We start from the raw sequence: 8703 nt of genomic DNA, 5'->3' as shown, positions 1-8703 counted from the left end.
ACAGTGTATGTGTGTTCTTTCAGTGTCTTTCCTTTCTCTTTCTATTTTTCTTTGGTATTTTAATGTTTGTAGTTTTTATATATTCTGCAAACTGTTTGCTATTATAATTAATTTATAAAATATAAAGTAGAGATTGTTAAGTGGAATAAAAGACTTGTGTCTTTACTTCACCATCCGTAAGAAGAAATAAATAATATGTTTCCACTTGTGAATTACAAATTTAATGAAAATGTATCAGATGCACCATGCTGATATTTTAATTTCAACATTCAATGATGGTATTTTATGGTTTAAATAAATTAAACTATTAAATAAAATAACAAAATATATCATTCATACTTTTAATAAACAATTGGTTTATAAAAATGCCCGTTCGTAAAATGGCTAACATGCTACAAAAAAAAAGAAGAAGAATGCATGACCTGCTATTCTGAGATTCTAAATATACATAAGTGATATATTTAATTATGCTAACATTAAATATACATTCTAACAACAAATAATAAAATAAACTGAAAACATATACTCTATGTGATAAAAAGTGTCCGGACACACCGTGAAATGTGTGTTTATCATAGAGGGTGACACAGTACTGCCATGTACAGCATGGAACACATGGTCAGCGATCTGAATAGTCTGCAGACAGAGAAAGTTGCAGTATGAGGGACTCACGGACTTTCAATGTGGTCAGGTGGTTGGGTGTCACTTTTGTAAGAAGCCTGTGCGTGAGATTTCCACCCTTCTAAACATCCCTAAGTCCACTGTTTCCGATGTTATAGTGAGGTGGAGACATGAAGGGATGTGTACAACCCAAAAGTGTGCAGGTTGACCTCACATGTTGACCTCCAGAGACTGTAGAGTGTTGAAGAGGGTCGTACAGCATAATTGTCAATCATCCATCGCCACCAACACACAGGAATTCCAAATTGCATCAGGATCTACTCCAAGCACCATGATTGTTAGGTGTGAGGTGCAGCAACTTGGTTTCCATAGCCGAGCAGCTGCCCATAAGCCAAACATTACATAGGCAAATGCCAAATGCCACCTTGCTTGGTGCGAGGAGCGTCAAAACTGGACCACAGATCAGTGGAAAACCGTTGTGTGGAGTGATGAATCACAGTACACAATGTGACGAATGCCTGGTGAACGACATACCATTGGGGGTCACCAGTTACAGTGTGGTCATGTTTCTCCTGGAGGTGGTTTGGCCCCCTTGATGCTTTGTGTGACAATGTCACGGCACAAGCTTACATTGAGATTTTAACTGCTGTCATGATGTCTAGCATCGAAGACCAGTTCGACGTTGAACAGTGTGTCTTTCAACACGACTAAGCAGCCAGCCATAATGCAGGGCTTGTGGGGAGTCGTTTGACAACAACAACATCCGACTAATGGACTAGTCTTGGCAGGGTCCTGATTTGAATCCCATAGAACATCTATGGGATGCTTTGGAATGCCAACTTCGTGCTAGATCACACTGACCCACATCAATACTACTTCTTATTTCGGCACTCTGCGAGGAATGGGCTGCCGTTCCACAGGAAACCTTCTGCCACCTGATTGAAAGTATGCCTGTGAGAGTGAAGGCTGTCATCAAGGTTAATGGTGGGCCAACACCGTATTGACTGCCAGCATTCCACATGAAGGGTGGCCGAAACTTGTACTTCATTTTCAGGTAGGTGTCTGAATACTTCTGATCACATACAGCATATTTTAACAAATATTACTTCACTGATCTATATTAACCACACCATTCACAACTCCAAACCTTACAAGAATTTAGAAAAATATTCTACATATCCTACATTCAATTCACCTGCACCTCTGACACACAGACTAATACAATTAACAAATTTCAAGTATTCTATTTTCTATGTCGTTATTCTTCATATGGAACAACTGCACTGTAACAATACAACAGCTATTAATACAAAATAGCATTCTCAAAATAGTACATTCAAGAGAAGTCCCCCACCTACTTCATGATTTCAGCCCCTAAGCGCAACACACCCATTTACCACCCATTCATGGAACAACTCTGTTGACCATCCCCTACCACAAGACACATAACCATATGATGCCAATGCAGAAATATTCTAAAAATTAACAGAAACTTCCTGAAAATTATCTTTTCACCCGAGATTTTTTTTATCAAATGTAAGAAAACAGCAACTCAATCATGTCTCTTTACACAAAGGAAATCAAAGTTCAACAATTTTAACAAAATATTCTATATGTAAGAAGCTGGAACTCATGCTATAAACATTCTCAGTTCCTATCATATGTCTAATAAATTTGGCAAAAATTCTAGTGCTTAACTGACAATGTTCCAACATACTTTTCATATTTTTTATGAAAACCAGGCAAGCTCACTCAGATGAAAGAGATGTTTGAAAGTGTTGGCTGCTTAAATAGAAGTAAAGATGTAAGCAAAAAACTTAACATTACTGCTGCTGTTGCAAAACTTATGGACAGTAATGCATTTCAAAATATTCACATACATATAGAGTTACATAAAAAATACAAGTGAAAAATATGCATACATTTGAAGCAACAATTCCGTTGACAAGCAGCCTGTCTAAAATTTGATTACACTGACAGTTATCACTTGTTTCCAATATAAACAAACAGATTGATCAGCACAGGTATATCGGTAAAATTACCAAGCCTGTAATTCAGTGCAAAATTCTGCCACTTTAAAAAATATTTTATGAATATTAACATATAATCCACATGTGATGGCATTATAAAGTAAATGTCTAAATATAGAGTTTCTTTTTCACATGTTAAATCTATTGCAGGTTACATAAATCAAGGAGGTTAATGAACCATTTGTGATCTTCAAAGAACTCTTGCAATCTTACATTGGATTGGTAAAAAACCAATTATTGGTTTTGGCAAATTTTATATCAGCACTCTATCAGTCTTGACAAACATTTCATAGAGATACATCCCTAAATCACATATATTATGCATTTGCAATTTATAAAAAGATGAAACCACAATGAAATGTCATTAATTTGAAATCTTTAACTACTGATTTATGTTTGATATGCACCAGATTTTTGAAGCACTTGTTTTTCATCTTTTCTATTAAAATAATCATAATCTATTATGTAATCATTATGTAAAATTATTGTGTACAGACAAAAAATTCTTATGTAGAGGTAAAAAAAAATATTAATATATGGCCTTCCTAAGTGAAAGACCACACATGCTATTGTAATTTTTCCCTCTTGTTTCTCACGTAAGTTTCAAAAATGTAGAAAAGAAACATTCAGTGTTGAAACTATTCAAAGTAACACAGCAAAATATTATCATATAGTAAACTAATGATGAAATAATTTGATTCCTTTTATTCCATTAACTTCACGAGATAAGGAACAAGTATATGTACAGTCATGGACCCTTCTGGGTTGTAATGACCTAATTTACCTTCAATGCAATTGCTACAATGCAGAAGCATCCGTGACTGTACATACTTTATAAACAAAATCAAAAACAATATGTGCAATCCACATCAACTGTAATCAGTTGAGTACTTTCAGAAGACAAATACATGGTACAATAAATCATTTGAGATGACTGAATTAAAATGGTATACTCAGCACTTGAAAAATGAAGGAAACATAAGCAAAGATGAGCTCCTGAAAATGGATCACATAATTACATCTAAAAATGTTTAATGGTAATATAATTAAGCCTTGTCTCCATATTTAAAACATCAAACACTTAGTGCTTCAAAAAATGTTCACTCAGTAAATGCATAATGAAAGAAACTTATGAACAAATGTGATAAATTAAGAAGGTTTCTTCCAATTTAGTCAACATCAAACAATATAACTTTTATATGACAGCATGGAAAAAATTGTCCTTTATCTCACTTATTTTAAAATTCCACATGTACTTCAAAATATTGTACAGTAGAAGGCATGGACTGGTTACTAGCTGAAAAGATTTTAAGAAGCCAGTACATATAATAGTACAAATATTTTGTGAAGTTCTCCCCACACTTGCAAAAGGATTTAGAACATCCTTTGAAAATGCCATTTCTTTCTTTGGTAGGTTACAAAGCAAAAGCACACAATACATACAATACCTTGTCTATCAGGGTTAAAGCTCTGATTCAAAATTAAATGTCACTTTGTTAACTAAATGCACAAGACAAATGCAAATGATAAATATCAAAAAATATATTAGGTTCATGTTAATGTATTCTGGAACAAAAATATTATTTGTGAAAGTGAAAGAGGGTAGCAAATACAATTACGGTGTTCCCTCTTCAAGGCACTACCATAGCACCACATCACAAAAAAATTATTTATCTTATGTGGTGGAAAAAAATCAGAATTTTTAAATTAAACATTTACAGTGAAACCTGTACAGTCACAAACCTGCGGCATAAAATATTATAATACACTACAATAATTTATGGGTAAAGGTTGTTTTGTTAAAGACAGGAACACTGCCTTAACATTCACAGAAATTTACATAAGACTCAGTGAATTATGAAGGAAAATGTGAAACTTGGGGTTCTACTGTCTTACCTAACAGTAAAATAATACTTATGACATATGAATAAACTATTGTCTCTCTGGATTTTGAAAGTACCTGGAATGTAGGGTAGTGTGACAAATTTCAAATTTATTTAAAAATACATACCACATACTTACATGCCTGCTTACCTTAGAAGGCAAGATCTCAGTCAATTTCAGATAAACCTCAACTAATGACTCACGGTCACTGGCAGACCTCCAAAACATACTAAATGTTATTGTTACTAAGAAATCAATTTAAAAACAAAGAAAGAATGTGCAAGATATTGATGTGTAAAAATTATACATTTTTCCTACTCCATGTCATCCTCCTAACGTAAATAACATAATATAAATTACAGAAACAATACATAAGATCCTTCTAAAAACATTGTTTAATAAGGAAGTGTGCTCAACTACTCCAAAACAGTGAAAACGAACTGGTTTCCACATACGTTAAACACGTTACATTGTAAAGAGCCTCTTGATTTTTGTTTTGAGCCTACTTTATGCACAGATAGGTTAATCTGAACTGAACCTACAGTTTAAAGTGGGATCCACCATGTATCGAACCCTTTGATCACCAATTTAAATAAGGATCAAAACCACTATGTGTCTATGCTGGGTATAAAATTCAGGACCCTTTGATTACAAGGCATGGATGTTGTATGTTGAATGTGTATGTTGGTGGGTTTGATGTTTTCAAATGACCTTTACCAATGTGCACGTCAACACCCAGGAAGGTGATTTGGTGGGTAGAGTGGAGTCCAGGTGAACTTGATGGAGCAGAAGTGGTTCAGTTGGTCCAGGAAAGTGGATACAGGTGGTTCTCAATGTGTTCAAAGCATGATGTCATTGATGAAGTGGAGGCAGATGACAGGTTTTAGAGTTTGGGTTTCTTGAAACTCTTCTTCGAGTTCGCCAATGAAGAGCTTGTCATAGGGTGGGGCCATTCTAGTGGCCATGGCTGTTCCCTGGATGTGAAGATAGTGACCTTGAAGGTGAAGTTGTTGCATGTGAGAACAAGGGGACACAGGAATAAAATGCAAGAAGAATCCACAAGGGCAGCTAAACAAAAATATGTAAACACAGAGAGAAAAGAAACATTTTATATGTACATTGTATGTTTGGATTTCCACAGGTATTGCAGATGGGAGACCCGCAATTTGCACACCTGAAAGTCTGGTGTCGTGGTGGCAATTGAGTGGAATTGGTTGCAGGTGTGTGTGTGTTTCGATATGACTCAATCCTACTGGGATAAAGTGATGTATATGTGCAAGATCAAGTTGCATAATCATCCAATGTAATTTCTTCGATCATATTCAAATGCTCATCAGCTTCAAAAGTTGTATATCTCCATGACAACTGAGAACAATATGATGTAGTTTGGCCATTGTCACGCTACATGCCATGAGTACCACTTTTCAAAGGCTGGCCAGTTTTCATAGAATCTCCTTCATTGTGTTGTTTAAGCAATATCTGCTCCCATTTTGAATGTTGTTCCACAGCAGCATTCCAGGCACACAACAATCCAAATTTTCAGTTTCATTTGGCAGCAAACGTCTTCTCTTTGGAGTTTCTGAGAGATTGTATCGGTTTCCTCCATAATAACTGTGATCTCTCTCTATGCTGTTCTGTTGTAAGATGAAAGCTTGGTTCAAATTCCCAGCAAAGACATTGACATTTGTGTTCAGTTCCTAGGAATGCCCTTCTTCAGTCACATTACTTCCTGTGTAAGGTGATGTGAAGTCCATGTTCCTGGTAGCTACTTGGAGCTATGTCCCCTGCACAGAAGTTTTAAGATGGCTTAGAGCTTCTGCCACAAGCTAGAGCTGAGGATGGTTCTCTCTTCCAGGAGAAATATTTTGATGTATTGCTTGTTTCTGAACACTGGTACTGACGAATGGAAATTAGTTTGTTCTGGAAGATTTACTACTGTTAGTCATTTGTCCCATGCAGGCAGACTGAAATCCATACTTTGTAATGTCATCAAGCCAAAAGGAATTACATTCATATTTTGTTGTGATGTAGAAACTGGCTTCACCTGGTTTCCTCCCACAGTAGTAATGCTGCTCTCATAAGTTGGGCTGTTGGCAGAATTCCATCCTTCCAAAAGTTGGCAGTGGTGGTCTCTGTTGTAGACCAGCGAGTTGATGCTGTTGCTCCTGGTTGTTGACATCCTCCAAGGTGTCCTGCCAGTTGTTTAATAGAATGATGGACCTCCCATGTAAGGAGTGAACTGCAGGTACCATAGATAGGAAAGAAAGATTGACTGACATTTGATAGCCTCACTGCATGTCCACTGTAGAGGCAAAGAAGAAAACAAAAGATGGTGTTGGTACTGCAGTGTAGCCAGAAAGAAGTCAAAGGCAAGAAGCATCAACCAGAAAGTACTTTGGTCAGAGATGGTGGTGAGTAATGTTCAGGAGTAGAAAAGGTCAGCTTATTGGGTGGTTGAGTCTATTCTCGTGAGGTATGGTAACCTGCATGCCTGAGGAAAATATACAGAAAGTATGTATCAAACATGTTAGTTACTGAATTTTTTCACCACCAAGTGGAGCAAATAATTCTGTGATATAAAAATATATAAACCTTAAAAATTGTGCAGGGTGTACAAAAAGGCATGCAACTGGGCATTTAAATGTACGTAATGTTTGAAATATTAGCGGAAAGTTAAACTGGGTATTAACTATGTGTATGTGGATATTTTTGGGACATTAACCAAAAAATCATGCTCTACATGTACATTCAGCATGTAGATGAAGTTTCTTTATGCAAAACCTTTTTACATCTTAGTAAATTTTTCCATGTGCTGAAGTTTCAGGTAGAACATGATTTTCTTGTTTATTGTTTCAAAAATATCCACATAGATCTCTTGCTTATTGTACAAAAGTTATGTATGTTCAAAGTCTTGGTTGTGTGATGACTCACTGGACATTTCATTTAGGTGCATACATCTACAATACAATTTAACAAGAAAACATTTTATTTCAGGCACTATAAAAAGTCATTAGTTGTTGCATTTATTAATGAAATGTGAGGTAACTTGCTAATTTCCTATTTACCTACAGAAGAAGAAATAGGTTAAAATCTAATATCTGAAGTCTAGTTTTTGACAGTTCTGACCCCAGCTCATATAAAAGCCCTCCAACCCCTTCACAACAACCCAGATATCAAAATCCTCCCTGCCAACTAAGAGTTCACCACAGTAGTTAGGAAATCCTCAGACTATGTGGCAGAGGCTTCAAGTCAACACTCTGTTTCTTCCACCTACAATTCCAACACTGTTGAGTTATCCACCACACACCTAACCACAATCCATGAATTTTGGTAGTTGCTGAGTATCTCTAACTCAACCATCTCCACCATCATTACTGACAATCCCTGTACCCCACTATCTACCTCATACTGGTAATGTGCTAATTGCTCACAATTGAATATCAACTAAAGGTTAAAAGATTAAAAATCAGTAACTTACGTATGTGAGCATGAAATTTGTCGAACTACGTTTCGAAGGTTATACTACCTCCTCCTTCAGGTTGAAGCGATCGTTTTCAGACACCTGACATGGTGCCTCGTCGAGAAAGTGTTGGTTGAGGATTTAGGTCAAAAGGTATAGGAAAAGACACTTTCTAAAAAGATGATGTAAAATACACATACTAAAACCATGCAATACTCTATTAAAACATACGAACGTTCAAAGCTGATGAAGGCAAACTGCCAATCGGTTCTCGGGGTAGGCGAATGCACGATGTCAGCTCATACTTGGAGAAGGAAAACTCCTCCCCTCTGGTCATTCCCCAACTGGGCTCGTGAGTCACCAATCCAAGGTGAATTCAACTTCCACCTCGGCGGCTTTCCTAACCTCAGGGGTAACACGGAAGCCCATCTCGTTTCTATTCCCAGCGGCTTTATCCCATTTTTTAAAAAAGTTTATCCAGCCATCTTCCAACTTTCAGTCGTCCTTATTGAGTTTATTCCTATTATCTGCACATATATAGGCTGCCTCATACACATTCCTATTAAATTTATTGTTCATTTCCCTGATGACTTCTCTTTTGGCGATCTTATGCCGGTTAATTAATACATGTTCAGATAATCCTGTCTTGGGTATACCCTCCTTTACATCTTTATCATGCTCATCCCACCTAATTTGCATACTCCTCCC

The sequence above is a fragment of the Lepisma saccharinum genome, chromosome 2, assembly GCF_977018435.1.
Source record: "Lepisma saccharinum chromosome 2, izLepSacc3.1, whole genome shotgun sequence".
NCBI classification, from domain to species: Eukaryota; Metazoa; Arthropoda; class Insecta; order Zygentoma; family Lepismatidae; genus Lepisma; species Lepisma saccharinum.
The sequence above is the reverse complement of the archived record's forward strand: the minus strand, read 5'-3'. Positions refer to the sequence as shown.